Genomic DNA, 16553 nt, shown 5'->3' on the forward strand with positions numbered 1-16553 from the left:
GAACATTCAAAGAAGAACTAACACCCATTCTCCTCCAACTATTTCAAAAAAGTCAAGTAGAAAAAGACTTTCAAACTCGTTTTATGAAGCCCACATAATTCTAATTCTAAAACCAGACAAAGACACTACAAAGAAATAAATCTACAGACCAATATCCCTGATGAACATAGATGCCAAAATCCTGAACAAAATACTAGCAAATTGAATCCAGCAATACATCAAAAAAAAAATATTCACCATGATCCAGTGAGATTCATCCCAGGGATGAAAGGCTGGTACAATATTCACAAATCAATAAATGTGATACACCACGCAAAAAAAATGAAGGGTAAAAATCATATGATCATATCTATAGACACTGAAAAAGCATTCGACAAAATCCAGCATCCATTTCTGATAAAAACGCTCAGCAATCTGGGAATAGAGGGATTATATTTTAACATAATAAAAGCCATATATGAAAGACGTACAGCCAACATCATACTCAATGGGCAAAAATTAAAAGCTTTTCCCTTAAGAACAGGAACAAGGCAAAGATACCCACTTTCACCATTGTTATTTAACATATTACTGGAAGTCTTAGCCACAGCAATCAGACAGGAAGAAAAAATGAAAGGGATCCAAATTGGAAAGGAGGGAGTGAAACTGTCATTATTCACAGATGACATGATACTATACGTGAAAAACCCCAAAGATTCCATCAAAAATTTACTAGACTTGGTAAATGAATTTGGCAAAGTAGCAGGATACAAAATTAACGTCAAGAAATTGACGGCATTCTTATACACCAATGATGAACTCACAGAAAGAGAAACTAAAAAAACAATCACATTTACCACCACAGCAAAAAAATATTAAGATACCTAGGAATAAACTTAACCAAAAAAAATAAAGGACCTTTGTGCAGAAAACTACAGGTCATTGAAAAAAGAAATAGAGAAAGATATAAAAAAGTGGAAGCACATACCTTGTTCATGGATTGGAAGAATTAACATCATTAAAATGTCCATATGACCCAAAGAAATATACCCAAAGATTCAATGTAATCCCCATTAAAATACCAATGACATACTTCATAGAACTAGAACAAATACTTCAAAAGTTCATTTGTAACCAAAAAAGACCCCAAATAGCCACAGCAATCTTGAAAAAGAAGAACAAAGTTGGAGGGATCACATTACCAGATTTCAGGTTATACTACAAAGCCACTGTAATCAAAACAGCCTGCTACTGGCACAAGAACATGCAGAAAGATCAATGGAACAGAATAGAGAACTCAGAAATGGACCCAAGACAATATGCTCAATTAATATTTGACAAAGATGGCAAGAGTATATCATGGAGTAAAGACAGCCTCATTAATAATGGTGTTGGGAAAATTGGACAGCTACATGCAAAAGAATGAAACTAGACCATCAACTTACATATACACAAGAATAAACTCAAAATGGATAAAAGACTTAAATGTGACTCATGAATCCATAAAAATCCTAGAAGAAACTGTAGGCAACAAAATTTCAGACATCATAGGCAGCAGAATTTTCACTGATACATTACCTAAGGCAACAGAAACAAAGGAGAAAATGAACACATGGGACTATATCAAACTCAAAAGCTTCTGCACAGGAAAAGATACAATCATCAAAATGGAAAGACAACCCAATGTATGGGAGAGCATAATTGCCAATGATATATCAGATAAGGGGTTAATTTCCAATATATAGAGAGTGCTCAAACAAATCATCAAAAGGAAGGCAAAGAACCCAATTAAAAAATGTGCAGAGGAGCTAAATATACACCTCTCCAAACAGGACATACAAATGGCTAACAGACATATGAAAAAATGCTCAACATCACTAATCATCAAAGAGATGCAAATTAAAACAATGAGGTATCACCTCACACCTGTCAGAATGGCCACAATCAATAAATCATTAAACAATTGTTTAGAAGGTGTGGAGAAAAGGGGACTCTAGTACACTGCTGGTGGGAATGCAGACTGGTGCAGCCACTATGGAACACAATATGGTGTTACCTCAAAAAGTTAAAAAAGTGAACTTCCATTTGACCCAGTGATCTCACTTCTAGAAATATACCCTAAGAAACCTGAAACACCCATCAGAAAAAAACTATATGTACCCCCATGTTTGTAGCAGCACTATTTACAATATCTAAGATCTGAAAACAGCCCAAATGTCCATCAGTAGACGATATAGATAAAAAAGCGGTGGTACATATATACAATGGAGTACTATGCAGCTGTAAGAAAGAAAGATCTCGTATCCTTTGAGATGATATGGAGGGCCTGGAAAGTATTATCCTAAATAAAACAAGCCAAATAGAGGAAGACAAGTATCATATGATCTCACTTATTTGTGGAATATAATGAACATAACAGTCTGAGGTAGTCCCAGAGACATGGAAGTAGGGTATAAACTGACATCCCCAAAAGGGGGTTGATGGGGGAGAGATAAACCACAGAACTTATATGCATGTATGCATGAACAATGGACATGAACCACAAAGCTGGGGACAGGGCAGGGAGGGAAAAGGAGGGGGGAATCTGTGGGGGGTAAAGGAGAAACATCTGTAACCAAAATAAATAAATTAGCTAAAACAATTTTTTTTTTTTAAAAATAGCAACTATGCCTGGTGAGTGTACCTTAGTGATTGAGCATTAACCCATGCACCAAGAGGTCACCGGTTCAATTCCCAGTCAGGGCACATGCCCAGGCTGTGGGCCAAATCCCCAGTGGGAGGGTATGCAGGAGGCAGCCAATCGATGTTCTCTCTCATGGATATTTCTATCTCTCCCTCTCCTTTCCTCTATCCCTAAAATCAATAAAGAAAAAACTATTTTATAAAATATAATAAAAAATAGAAACTATGTTGTATATGAATACAAGAAACTCTGGACTTTTATGTGTAGAGAACATCATTTCAAAGAAACATTTTTGCTGTCCACTGATCACTTTTATTTTGTACTACTTCAGTCAGTTAAAGAGAAAAGAACATATCTAATCCTAAACAAGAAACTAACCCTGAGTCCGATCCTGGTGTATCAAATGATCTAGGGTGTCTTACTGGAAAAATGGGAAAAAAATAATAATTATTTAGGATAATGTTGATTAGTTTCTTGCCCAATAACTCTCCAATTCCCTGAATGAGAATTTTTACATTTTACACTACACATTGGACCAGGTCTCTGACTACAAAATAGACAACAGCAGTGCTCATGAGCTACTTCCTGTGTGAGGTCCATGTGCTTACCATTAGATTGTCATTTCAATAATTTACTTCAAATTAAAACAAGTATTTTTATTTATTTCTTTAAAAATTTTTCTTCCTATTGATTTTAGAGGGAAAGGGAGAGAGAGATAGAAACATCCATGAGAGAAAACATTGACTGGCTGCCTCTTGCAGGCCCCCGACTGGGGATCGAGCCCACAACCTGGTATGTGCTCTGACCGGGAATCAAACTGGCGACCTCTTGATTCATGGGTCGATGGTCAACCACTGAGCCCCACTGGCCAGGCACAAGTATTTGTATTTTTAAGATGACACCTAGTGGTTTGAAATTTTCTGTAGAGCTTTGGACTTTCCTGACCTGTTATTTCATCCCTCTACACCTCTCAGTTACAAGTCAATTTCCCATTAATTATCTCTTAGCTCTATAATTTGCAAACTTCATACACAGACCTGTTATCTCATCCTTTTAATAACTTGGTGAGTTAAGCCAGGCTCCATTTAACAACTAATGAAACTGAGGCACACCCAGGTGAGAGCGCATGGCCAAGAGACATGATTATTCCAGAGCTATGGCAAGAGGCCAAGACTCAAATATCCACCCTAGGTTTCCACCTTTTCTTCTAGTGCTTCTTTAACCCTCACCTAATAGCATATCCATCTCCCATTCTTCCATGAAACTGGCCACATCTGCTTTACTATTTTGTTTATTCTGTGCATAAAAATCATGTCATCTTAACTGGACTCTAAGTTGATACTTCTTTTCTTCTGCCCAGCACAGAGCAGAGAACTAAGTAGACAGATTTATGAGTAAAATGTCTCAACCCTCTGAATGAATTTAAATCTAACACCAAGCACATCTTCGGTTAGGGTGGCTTCATTTTCCCATCTTGCTGCCTCCTTTTGCTGCATTTCCCCCCCTTTGCCCTCTGTTACATTAGAAGACAGATGTTCCAAAGCAAAGAAAAAGAATTAAAATGTGTATTGCCGTCTCTCGGCCTGCCGGATTGGTGCAAGGCCATGAACCTACAACCGCACGCTGGCTGGAGTGAGAGGGAGCCTTGCAGGACAGCAAATGCTACAGGTCTCTGGACACCGTCCTATTTAGTTTCAGCTTGGTACCCCCAGGTGAAAACCATTTTCTTGAAACCAACAGATTACAAACCCTTATTTTCACCCAATACACCTGGGTGGGCCAGGGTCCCACCCCCCCATCAGGTGAGAGTACTTAACACAAGGTTACAAAACATCCATTTTCCCTCCCCCCAACTCCACAGTCTGTAACTATTTTCAGGGAAATGCCCCAAGCAATATCAAACTTTACACTTAAAGGTTTACCTTGAGTCCATAGGCATTTCATTGAACCAGGTCAGATTAAATCACACTTGTGTAAACACTGGAACATGCTAATTTTCTCATCACACTTTTCAATATGAGGTGTGACTATAATCAATGCAGCGGTGGGAAGACTGAGTAATTGGTGTTATCACCACATTCCAAATTCTCTCCTCAGAGCTAATGCCTCCATCCCTTGGCTGCTGAAATAGCCGCTGCAGACAGCTAACAGGTGAGTCCTGCTAGGGAGCAGCCCTGAGCTGATGCAGAAATGCAGAGGTCCTGGCTCATGTTCCCACTGGGGATACCTCTGCAAGACTGTCTGGCCCCAGAGCTTTCTGTGGGATGTTCAGACACCTCAGTCGCAGCCTCACCATGGTTTAGCTTCTCCCTCTCTGGACCGCAGGCCGACGCTCTAACCGCTGAACCAAACCGGCCAGGACTAGCTTCTCCCTGTCTTCTCTCTTTCCAAGCAGTGTATTACCCAAGAGTTTCCCCCAATAAATTCTCTGCAGGCAACATCTGTTTCAGACTCTGTTTCCAGAAAAAACAATTTAAGACAGTCTATAACATAGTGTCAGAGTAATAAACTATGACTGCGATAATTTGATTAATAATCAGAACTTCTAAAAACTTTATTAAAGCTGTTATTTTATTATTCAATGTCACTTCCTTATAAGCCCTGTGTGTGTGGAGAGTGGGGGTGTGCTCATGCTTGTACCACAGTCATTTTCTGGTCCAGTTTAGTGATGCTGAGCTTGGCTACCAAGAAGAAGTCTTACTGTTTCCATCTCTTTGTTTCTGTTTAAGATGTCAATAGAATTCAACTCTCTGTAATAATTTAGGTGGGCTGATAGCAGCAGTAGAATCTGAGACTCATTATTTTCCTGAATGGGGCTGCCTGCCCGGTTATCTTGAGGGGTGCCCATGGGATTGGAGCCGTGACTCCCTCAGCTGGCGGTGCGTCTGGATCCTTGGAGTTGCCTTTCAGAGTACAAATAACACATGTATCTAATCATAATAGCGAGTGAGCCCAGCCAGACGTGACCATTAGCTTTGCTGTACTTATTTGTTCAGATTTTATTTTCCTGAGAAAACATGAGTACTTTATTCTTTGCTTTTACTATTCCATCTGAAAGGCCACTTTGCTCTGAAAACACAAACAGAAAAAGTCTGAGTAATGAATCAGTGCTTATTAAGCATGTACTCTCCAAGTGGAAGAGGAGGACACACAAACTGAACAACTAAATGATCCTTTCTGAGCTGTGTGATGGTGAAGAGCAGCGACCGAACTAGAGCTGCACCTCTACCTGAGGCAAGAGGTCTCCCATGCAGCACATCTGGCCCCTCGCCTCCTGCCCTCGTCCCTCCTGGTGCACGCTGCTCTCGGTCCCAGGGTCTCTGCTCATGCTGCTCTGGACACCTAGGAGGCCCTTTCCAGATCGCTCTGTGGGATGACCTTTGTTTCTATTAGAGTGTGAAGTAGAAACCATAGTTGCAAACGTCCTTGAATTTGTTGTGTAAATAATACTGGCACTATTCGGAAGGAGTTCAGCTTCCTTTCCTCTAACAGCAAGACAGCTTTTCATTTAAAAATAAAATTTAGTCCAGCCCGGTATGGCTCACTGGTTGAGCATCAACCCACGCACCAAGGGGTCGCCGGTTCGATTCCTGGTCAGGGCACATGCCCAGGTTGTGGGACTGATCCCCAGTGTGGGGTGTGCAGGAGACGGCCAGTCGATGTTCTCTCTCATTGATGTTTCTATTTCTCTCTCCCTCTCACTTCTCTCTCTAAAATCAATAAAGGAAAAAAATTAAATAAATAGCATACACTGTTTAAAAAATAATAATAATAAAATTTAAATAAAGAACATTTTAAGCCCTAGCCACATGGACCAGTTGATTGGAGCATCATCCCATACACCAAAAATGTTGCCGGTTTGATTCCCAGTCAGGGAACATACCTAGGTTGTAAATGCATATGGAACATCAACTCAGTGATGTTTCTCCCACCTCTCTCTCTCTCTCTTCATTCCCCCTCTCTAAAACACAATAAAAATATTTTCTTGGTGAGGATTTCAAAAATAAAGAACACCTTAGAATTTCTATAAATAGATCAGAGAAAGACACAGCATCCCTCCTAAAGTCCCACCCAGCACAGAGCCATTACTGACAGTTAGGAATCTATCCACTTGGGCACACACCCGTCCTGTCCTAGGCCATGATACTCGGCCGCGCTGGTTTCCAGAATATCGACTGTGCGAAGCAAGGCTGAGACCACCGGTGCTGCTCTGCCACGGGTGGGGGGCGGCTCGAGGCGTGCAGGCGGTGTTGGAAAATGCCTTCAAACTAGACTGAGTTGATAGAGAGAGTTTTATTCCATTTATGCTATGCAATTTAAGTTGTGGGATTTGAATTAAAATCTCCAGGAAAAGGTTAGCAAAGTCTTCACGAATTCAGTTCCTCATAAGCCAACTCAGAGTCCTGTAGCCCTTTGGTCACTATTGTCCTAAATAAAAAATGTAAGAGGAAGAAACATGAGAAAGCAAGACAATAATTCAGGCACTTAAATGAATGAATTAAAATGAAAAGGTTAAAGAGGAAATGCAAGACATTGGCTCCCTGGGGGACAATCAATTATATCTTCAAACATCTAGCTTTTGTAAGTTACAGCCCAGCTCAGACAGCCTGGGCAGCTCCCCTTCACCACCAGGATCAAGTCTTTCCACCAGTGCAGTCTCCCCCACGCTCTCACCTGCCGTGGCCTTGCATGGCTCCTTCACCCACGCTTCTCCACTGCTTGGAATGGTCCGTCTATTTGAGAATCAAACTCCTCGAAGATCCAAATCAAATTCTGCTTCATTTGGAAAGGCAGATGTTATGACATTCTATAATCATACTACACATTCTGCTAACAATTAATTTTGACTTTTGTTTCCTGCAGGTATACATACCTGTCTCTGAACATCTGTCTGTCGTACTGTTAATGGAGAGGAGAGGTATTTGACTCCCCAGGTTGCTAGTGAGAGTGGAATTCTCGTGCTATCCTGAGAAAAATCATTTTCTGAGACTTGAAAGGGGAAATGGGTGATTTTTATTTTTGTGGAATTACAGCCCTGAATTTCAGAAGTTCCATTTTACCTTTGCCCCATCACAGAAGAAGAGTAGTTGGGCTTCAGTAGAGCCCAAACCAGAGCCAGTGTCCAGGGTTCCCTCTCCCTGTTGGAGCTGGGTGCAGCCCAGACCAACCTAGCTCAGCTGTGTTTCCTGCTATAGTCCATCAGTCCATTGCATGGGGGGGGGGGGGGGCCACGGGCCACGTGGCGATGGAGGAAAAACAGGCGAATGCAAGGAAGCCGTGAATGAGCCAACAGCCAAGTGCAATGAGAGAGTTCCTTTGTTTAGGAGATTATGTATTCCCAAATTTTTGCACGCTTGCAGAGGCCACACCCATTCTAACCATCTCTGTCCCCAGGTATGACTGATAGGCAAATACCTTCCTTATGTCACCCCACCTTTACTGGGAATGTGTCTATCCTCCTTTTGTTGGATCCTTTCCCCCAGTGTTTTGCAGGGAATAGGCTGGTGGGTCCCTGGAGAGTGGAGGTTGCAGCTTTCTGGTAAAGCTGCCAATGACATACCTATAGTGTCTGGCCTTCCCTTTGCTTCTTTCCTATCATTAATAACTAGCTAGTTGCAATGGTATCATTACTTCCTAAAGTGGCGATACGTCCCCTGGGGGCAAACGCAGCTCCTTCACTTCTGCCTCCTGTGCTGTCAGCTCAGGCACTGAGCAAACAGCTCTTCCTGGTTCACAGCCCTTCCTGGTTCGCTAACTTTCCTCGAGGGCTCATTTCAAATTAGTTCAAATGGCTTCATTTTGCCGATTCTTCTTTTCTCTTTCAACCTTGATGTTCAAGTTCCCCAGGGCTCGGACCACCTTTGTTCTTTTCCTGCTCTATTTACAGGAGCCCTGTGTGATCTCATCCCATCTCATGATTTAAGATGCCACGAAAATGCCAATTTCTCTCAAACTTATATTTGCATCTCAGACCTCTCTTCTAGAATTCAGATGTATATGTCTACTGTTCATTGACACTCTACATGATACCTGGTAGAGTTTTAAAAGCGAGTATGTCTACAGCTGAATTTTTCATCCTCTTTCATGTATAGAAATGGAACTTCCCATTTCAGTAAATGGTGAATCCATCCTCCCAGCTGCTTGGAAAAATAAATTTAAAAATCATCAAAATCATCCTTGGTTCTTCTCTTTATCTCTTGCCCCACATTAAGTATTCTATTGACTCCATCTTTAAATATCCAAAATCTGAACACTTGGGACCACGCCTGTTGCTACCATCTGAATCTGATTCTTCACAGTCTCTCATTTTTATTCAGCTACAGCACCTAACGAGCCCTTCTGTCCCTGCTTATTTACAATCTATTTTCAACACAGCACCATTTACTTTTATCATTTTTTAAAAATTTTTCTTCATTAGGTTTAGAGAGAGAGGAAGTGAGAGGGAGAGAGAGATAGAAATATCAATGAAAGAGAACATCGATTGGCTGTCTCCTGCATGCCCCTCACTGGGGATTTGGCCCACAACCTGGGCATGTGCCCTGACTGGGAATTGAACTGGTGACCTCCTGGCACATGGGTCGATACTCAACCACTGAGCCACACTGGCCAGTCTTAATACAGCATCATTTAAATGCACTGGATTAATTATGGGACTTTTCTTTCCAAAATTCTTCAAAGCCAAAACACTTGCAAGGCCACACACAACCTATCCTTGACTCTCCCTCCCCACCTACTGCTTTTCCAATGTCACTTTTTTCTACTTCTGCTCTGCTCCAACCACAGTGGCCGCTGCTGTTCCTCAAAAGTGCCCCATCCATCTTGCACTGGCAGTCGCCTCTAATTGAAAGATCATCTCCTGGATATTTTTACGTCTAACTTTGTGTCTCTAAAGTTTTTGTGCCAATGCTACCAACTCAGTGAGATAAGCCTTGACCAATATGTTTAAACTCACAGTCAGTGTCCATACCTAAAGCTCCCGTTATGTTGCTGTTCTTTCCTCCATAGCATGCATCACCCTCTGAAGTGCTGGCCAGCTCCCAGCGTACTGTCTTCATTCTGCATTGATCGGTTCTATTACTAGGGCTCACGGGGGCCGGGAATCATTGATGTTTTGTTCACTGAAATAGCCTAAGGACCTAGAACCATGGCTGAAAATGGTGCTTTATTTAAAAAAATATTTATTTTAACAAATGAAATTTTAAAATAATTGCATAAACTTTGCATTCCTTACCATTTCCATGTAGTATGTTGTTGCTACTGCTGGTACAGGATTTGGTTTAATTCTGCTCAAGTGAGTTCAATACATCTCTTTGTAATTTTGCTATATATAGATGCATTTGGTTCCTATTTCAAGGAACTTTGCTGGAAGATCCTAGAGATAAGAGAGACATGCAAATAAGAAATATATAGCAGAAGAAAGTGTGCTAAAATACAGAGAGAAGCAAAGACAGAGAGAAAAAGATGGTTATTCCAAATGATGATGACTGACTGGAGGACTGGTCCGTGAAGACAGCTCATCAGAGCAATAGACTGTTGACGGAGGGGAAAGAGAGGGGGTGTGTGCAGGGGATGGCGTGATTGCAGACCCACTTGAGGAGTGCCCGGTGAGTGATTAGCACAGTGGTTATGTGGAGGCTTTCGCTGAAGCTGATATAAAAGATCACCTGTTCCACGCTAAGGCATTTGTGACTTATCCTGCAGTCAGCCAGGAAAAACCAGATGCTTTCAAAAGTAAGGACAAGCGTCTCCAATTTAACCTGGAGTCAAAGTCAAAGTCTGTTCCCGCAGCGTCCCGCAGCACAGGTTTGCCCTGTTAAATTGGGTTCACGCCTCCTGCCTCTGTTTCCTCCGTCTGAACCTGGGAATAGGTCGTGCTGGCGCGGTCATTCTGTGAACTGCAATATTAAGTTTGTTCATTAGAAAAATGAACTTGCTATGAGAAGACAGGAAGCCATTAGCTCGTGTATCAAATGGGTCAGAGGGAAGTTAGACTTTTCTTCCCAGCTCACATTGCCCACTAATTACTTTTCATCTTGATTAGAAACGACTATCCCTTGGGTCTCTAGAAACAAGTTCAATTAAGCATCACATAATAACAATTTCAAGAGTTTGAAACCTGTCTAGATAAGCATTGACTCAGGAGGGCGTCCCCTCACCAAGCCAGGGACACACTGAGCTCAGAGAGATGTTCGTGCCCCTGAAGCCCCGGGCAGAAAGAACAGGTTGAGAAGGCAGTGTGTTTGGCCAGATGCCCACCTCTGAGAACACTAGTTGTACAGAAGAGTTGTGTTCTGTGGGAACTCAAATAGTCACAGTGAATGTGAGCTTGGGTATCAAGTCCCAGAAAGAGTGGTGTGATTCTCATGTTTAGCTGGGGGTGCTGTAAGAATGGATAGGTAGCACACAGCCAAGCATCCGGTGACCCCCCCAGGCTTACTCTGTGGCAGGCAGCTTGGCTGTGTTCACAAGAGCAAATTTATGTATAGAATATGCAGCTGGTTTCTCGTTTCTTTGGCTTTATGCTTTATTCTGGTATCTGCATAACTGCCTTCAAAATCTTCCTAGGGCAAGTCATTCACTGTCAAATAACTGTGCCCCCTCGGAACAGATCTTATTTCTCAACTCTGACTGCAGAGGAAAAAAAAAAAAAAAGATTTATATAATTGTAGACAATAAACAAGGCCAAATAAATTGTACTGTGAGACCTTTTTTAAAAATCCTCCCATGAGGATATGTTGATTGATTGTAGAGAGAGAAGAAGGGGGGGAGAGAGAGAGAGAGAGAGAGAGAGAGAGAGAGAGAGATCTATTGGTTGGTATGTGCCCTAACCAGGAATTGAACCATCAACCTTTTGATGTTTGGGATGACATTCCAAATAACTGAGCTACCCAGCCAGGGCCGAGACCCTTTTCACATACATTTTAATCACATAAAAGCAAGTACTGGAGGCATCTTAGAAAGATCAGGAGAGCCCTGGCCGGGTTCGGTTCCCGCTAAGGGCATGTACCTTGGTTGCAGTTTGTCCCCGGCCCTGGTTGGGTTGTGCGGGTGGCAACCACTCCATGTGTCCCTTTCACGTCAGTGTTTCTCTCTCTCTCTCTCTCTCTCTTCCTCTCTCTCCCTCCCACTCTATCTGAACAAAAAAAAACTAAAAAATGTCCTTTGGTGAGGATAAAAAAAAAAAGATCAGGAGACACATGAAAGTGTAAACGGAGGTGAGGCCGGCATGGAGGCAAAGCCAGTCTCAGCCAGTAACTAGTCAGTGTCGGCTGTGGAGACAGAGTGGGTGACTTGTAGGCATATAAGCTACAGATGCAGGTCTGATCTGCTTCCTGCCTGATGATCCTATGCCCCTAATGACTCAATGCACCGGTTACGTTCTAAGTAGTGTCCAAGGTAGGCACGTCCCTTTTTTCTTCTCATGCTATGCCCTGTCTTTGGATAACCCTTTTCTCTTCCATCTAATCACATTCAACCACTGACAGTAAACCAGTCATGGCTAGGGTTCTCTACTAAATTCCAGATTCATAAATTCTCATTTCTTCTCTAACATTTGCCTTGGTTTTTCAACAGGCAATTCAAGATTGCCCTGAACAAGCATAATTGAATTCACAATTAACTCTACCTCACCGCCCTCCCTCACCCTGCCCCATAACTTTAAAACACCCCCCCCCCCCACGATCCTCACCAGGATCCTCAGCCCTCGCCTGGATAACTGTCACAGCCCAGCAACTTTCACTGTCCCCGCCATCTCTGACCTTTTACCCAGCCATCAGATGTGTCCGTTCTTCAGAATAGCAGTGATCTTTCAGGAGCAGACATATGATCACAGATTCCCTACACTTAAATGTATACCCATAGTTCATTACTTACAGCGATGTTGCCTGTCAAACATAGGATGTATGAATCTCACCAGGTCAGCTGGGTTAGCCATCATTCCTGAAATCAACCCCCAGTACGACATTCTGCACCTTGCACTACCGGGTCCTCGTAACACTCCCACTTCAGCTTTTTTCACTCTCTTTTTGCACCATATTTCCAGCCATGTTAGAATAGTTTCAGCTCCCTGAAGACTCCTGGTCTCGGGTTCATGTTGATACCTCTGTAAGGAATGCCGTTGCACCTGTTCTTGCTGAACTAAATATAACCCCATGGTGTTGAGCCACACGCCCTACAGCTGCTCTGCAGAGACCGTTCGGTGGCATTTGGCACATAGACGAACTATGATCTATTCCCCATACAGTTTTCCCATAGAAAGGGATCTAGGGGAGGGAAGGGCTTGACCCTATAGCCCACCTATGTCTCCCTAGCACCTAGCATGTAGCATGGCACATACAAGGTGCTCAGCGATGTTCTTAAACATATGCCCCCATGAAATGCAAACCCATCTTTTCTTTGCCATAGATGAGTACAGGGTACATAGTTCAAATACACCCAAGTGTGGTTTTGCCACTTCATCTGCTCTTCAGCCTCAGATTCGCTCTTGGCCTTTAGAAGATCAAACAGCCTGATGCTGGCATCATCGGCTGCATTCCGAAGCATCCACATAACAAACAACTTTCATAAGCAGCATCATATCGAATTACCATGACAATGTCATGATTTCAGATAAGCATGTGATTCTGACTTACTGTGATATCTCTATGTTCAATTTTAAGAAGACAAAAATACCATAGCATAACTTTATATGAAATCGTTTTATGTAATTTTTTATGGAAAAAGAGTCTCAGTCATATGAATTATTTATCATTGCAAAATAAAATAACTCAACTTTTTGTAATTATGGTAAAACTTATTAAATTTATGTGCTAGAGTAATTACTAAGATCTTTGAAATATAATGTGCAGAAAGACTGACATTTAAATCTATTAAACCTATTAAAGCTATTAAACTATTAAAACCATTGAGAGTTTATGTTAATTAGATAACTTTAGGAAGAATATTTCATCTTGTGTGAGCCAACAAATATTTCTGTAAAAATTTTAAAATAACAAAGGATAGAAAAATAAAAAAATTAGTAATCTTATAATTTAACATGTGTGAAATTCAATGGTGAATTAGATTCCATAAATTTTACCAAAATAATGATGATGGACTATATTTCTATTGCGGTTGTTGGATTCCATGTAAACCAGGAATCAAATAATCTTAAAAAGCTGTTTAAGAGCTTTATAATGAACAAAATATCAATTGTGCCACCTTAAAATTTCAGTACTTGTAAAAGCTTCAAATTTATTTATAACAATACTCATAGTATATTATACTTGTAGCTTTTAGTTAAATATTTAAATTAAAAGATTGATGAAATAATTATTAAGGAGCTGCCAACCATTTTCAATAAAGACAAAATGATTTTTAGCATTATTTTTTTCTCTCAAGGCATAAATCTCAGATAAAGTATTCTTTTAAAAAATATGCTAGTAAAACAATGTTTTTAATATAAATATGAATTATAACATATTATGCATAAAAGACAAGTGATTTATTCAGTGTGCTACTTCTGTCTAATCAGATATTTGGGAGAGAAACAATGAAAAACTTTTTTTTCAAAAACCTTGGAGCAAATAAATGGTTATACTTTTGGTATATTTGCTTAGCAAAGAAACATTCAGGATCTGAAGCAACTAGGAACATAGAACTTTTTAAAGCAATGTTTTAAACTGGTAATTTGAAGTTAAATGTGCTATGCAATGATGCTAAGAATGAAACAGCATCTGATTAATTTCGGAGTCCCAAGGGTACACTGTCTTCACCATATTTTTATTGTGTTTAGCAATGTGTGTGTGTGTACAAACATATAGTCATGTTTGTCATTTTTCCTTAGTCAAAGACAAGTTACTGATTTTTTACCTTCCCCATAATATGCAAAATGTTTAACCCATAAGAAATGGCAACTATTACATTTTAAAAACACTCTTGAAATAAAAGGAAGCCTTAATAGTGTACTGTGCAGATAACAATAATGCAGGGCTTGTAGATAAATAGGTTCCTTTGCTGGAAACTGCTGAATAAATAACCAAATTGCTGTGCTTCAGGAGTGCAAGTATTTCTTACACAAACTCTGTGTATGAATGTACAAATCTTTCCACTCCAGGGAAGAGGCTGAGATTCATGCTATGGAATGAATGCTGAGATGTTAATAAACATTCAGTCAGTATTTTGGTGCCATTGCATTGCTCTGTCCTCATTTCTAGATATAAGGATTCAGAACAAAGTTGTTTCCAGTCCATGTGAAGCAGCAGCTACATTTACAAATGCTATACATTAAAAATCTTAATTCTGTGTCTTTAAATATTCAGACAGCAGAGTTTTCAAACAGCATACAGAACTTCTGTGTGTGGAATGATCTCCATGAAATTCCATGACAATCACTGACCAAATCTTCCATCCAAGAGATGAAAGCAAACGTCTTCACCTTAGTCAGTTATAGTTTGAGAGGAAGAAAAGTTTCATGATTTGTTGGCAACATGACCATCAGATTCCACACCTACCTGTAGAAATTCCATTTGGTTTCACAAATGTGTCAAATACACAGTGCAGGAGCCTTGTGGCCACTGATGGTACTGATAAATAGTAGTACACTTTCATAGAATGGCTTTTGAATTGTAATGATAATTATTAAATTAAGTTTAGGATTTGTCCTTATATTCCAGAAGTTTAATACATGATGTTGATATATAGTCTTGTTGATATATAGTCTTGGACTTGCCGGAATGCGGACTTCAGCAATCAAACATTAAGCATTTGATCAGAGTATTCTGTGCATGTATGTGTGTGTGTGTGTGTGTGTGTGTGTGTGTAGATATATAGATGATCTACATATATAGATATAGATATAGATATAGATATAGATATAGATATAGATATAGATATAGATATAGATATAGGTATAGATGATATAAATAAATAGAATATTTTCTCTCTAGCAATTCTTTAAAAATAACCTGTTTTCTCTTTATTGATTTTAGAGAGAGGAAGGGAGAAGGCAAGAAAGATAGAAACATTGATGAGAGAGAACATCAATTGGCCACCTCCTGCATGTCCCCCACTGGGGATCGAGTCCACAACCTGGGCATGTGCCCTGACTGGGAATTGAACTAGCGACTTCTTGGTACATGGGTTGATGCTCAACCACTGAGCCACACCAGTTGGTCTCTCTAGCAAATTCTTGACATAGGTCAAAAAAGAAGTAGGCAAGCTAAGGCATGATCATTGCAAATGAAATCAACAGCACTGTGTATACAATTTCCTGACAGTACTAGCTTCTGTATGTGACACAAAATAAGTCACACAATTAACTAAGAGAACCTGGAGGTTATTATCTGTTCTCCCCTTCTTCTACTCTATTCTATTCTTTGTTTTCCCTTTTTAAACCCCATATTTCTTTTTTTTTTCTTATTTTCAATGAAAATTATATTATTTAATTTTTGAACTGCTGATTGGAAATAATTTGCAAAAGAGAAAATTATAATAAAAATGTTGTCTTTCTACATAAAGATGTGTATCTTTCAAGCACTTTGGGGGTTTTAATTTTATATTACCAAACCAACAGACTCATAGATTTGTGTCCCAAGTGACTGTGCATTTATATTGTGTGTGTGTGTGTGTATGTATGTATGTATATATATATATATATATATATATATATATATATATATATATATATTTAGAGAGAGAAGAAGAGAGAGAGAGATAGAAACATTGATGTGAGAGAGAAACATCAATCAGCTGCCTCCTGCATGCCTCCTACTGGGGATCAAGCTCACAATCCAGACATGTTCCCCAACCAGGAATCAAACCTGGACCTCTCAGTCTACTGGATGGTGCTCAATGCACTGAGTCGCACTGGCTGGCAAGTTTTATATTTTTTAATTTATATTTAATCATCAAG

The sequence above is a fragment of the Molossus molossus genome, unplaced genomic scaffold, assembly GCF_014108415.1.
Source record: "Molossus molossus isolate mMolMol1 unplaced genomic scaffold, mMolMol1.p scaffold_m16_p_11, whole genome shotgun sequence".
In the NCBI taxonomy this organism is placed as follows: Eukaryota; Metazoa; Chordata; class Mammalia; order Chiroptera; family Molossidae; genus Molossus; species Molossus molossus.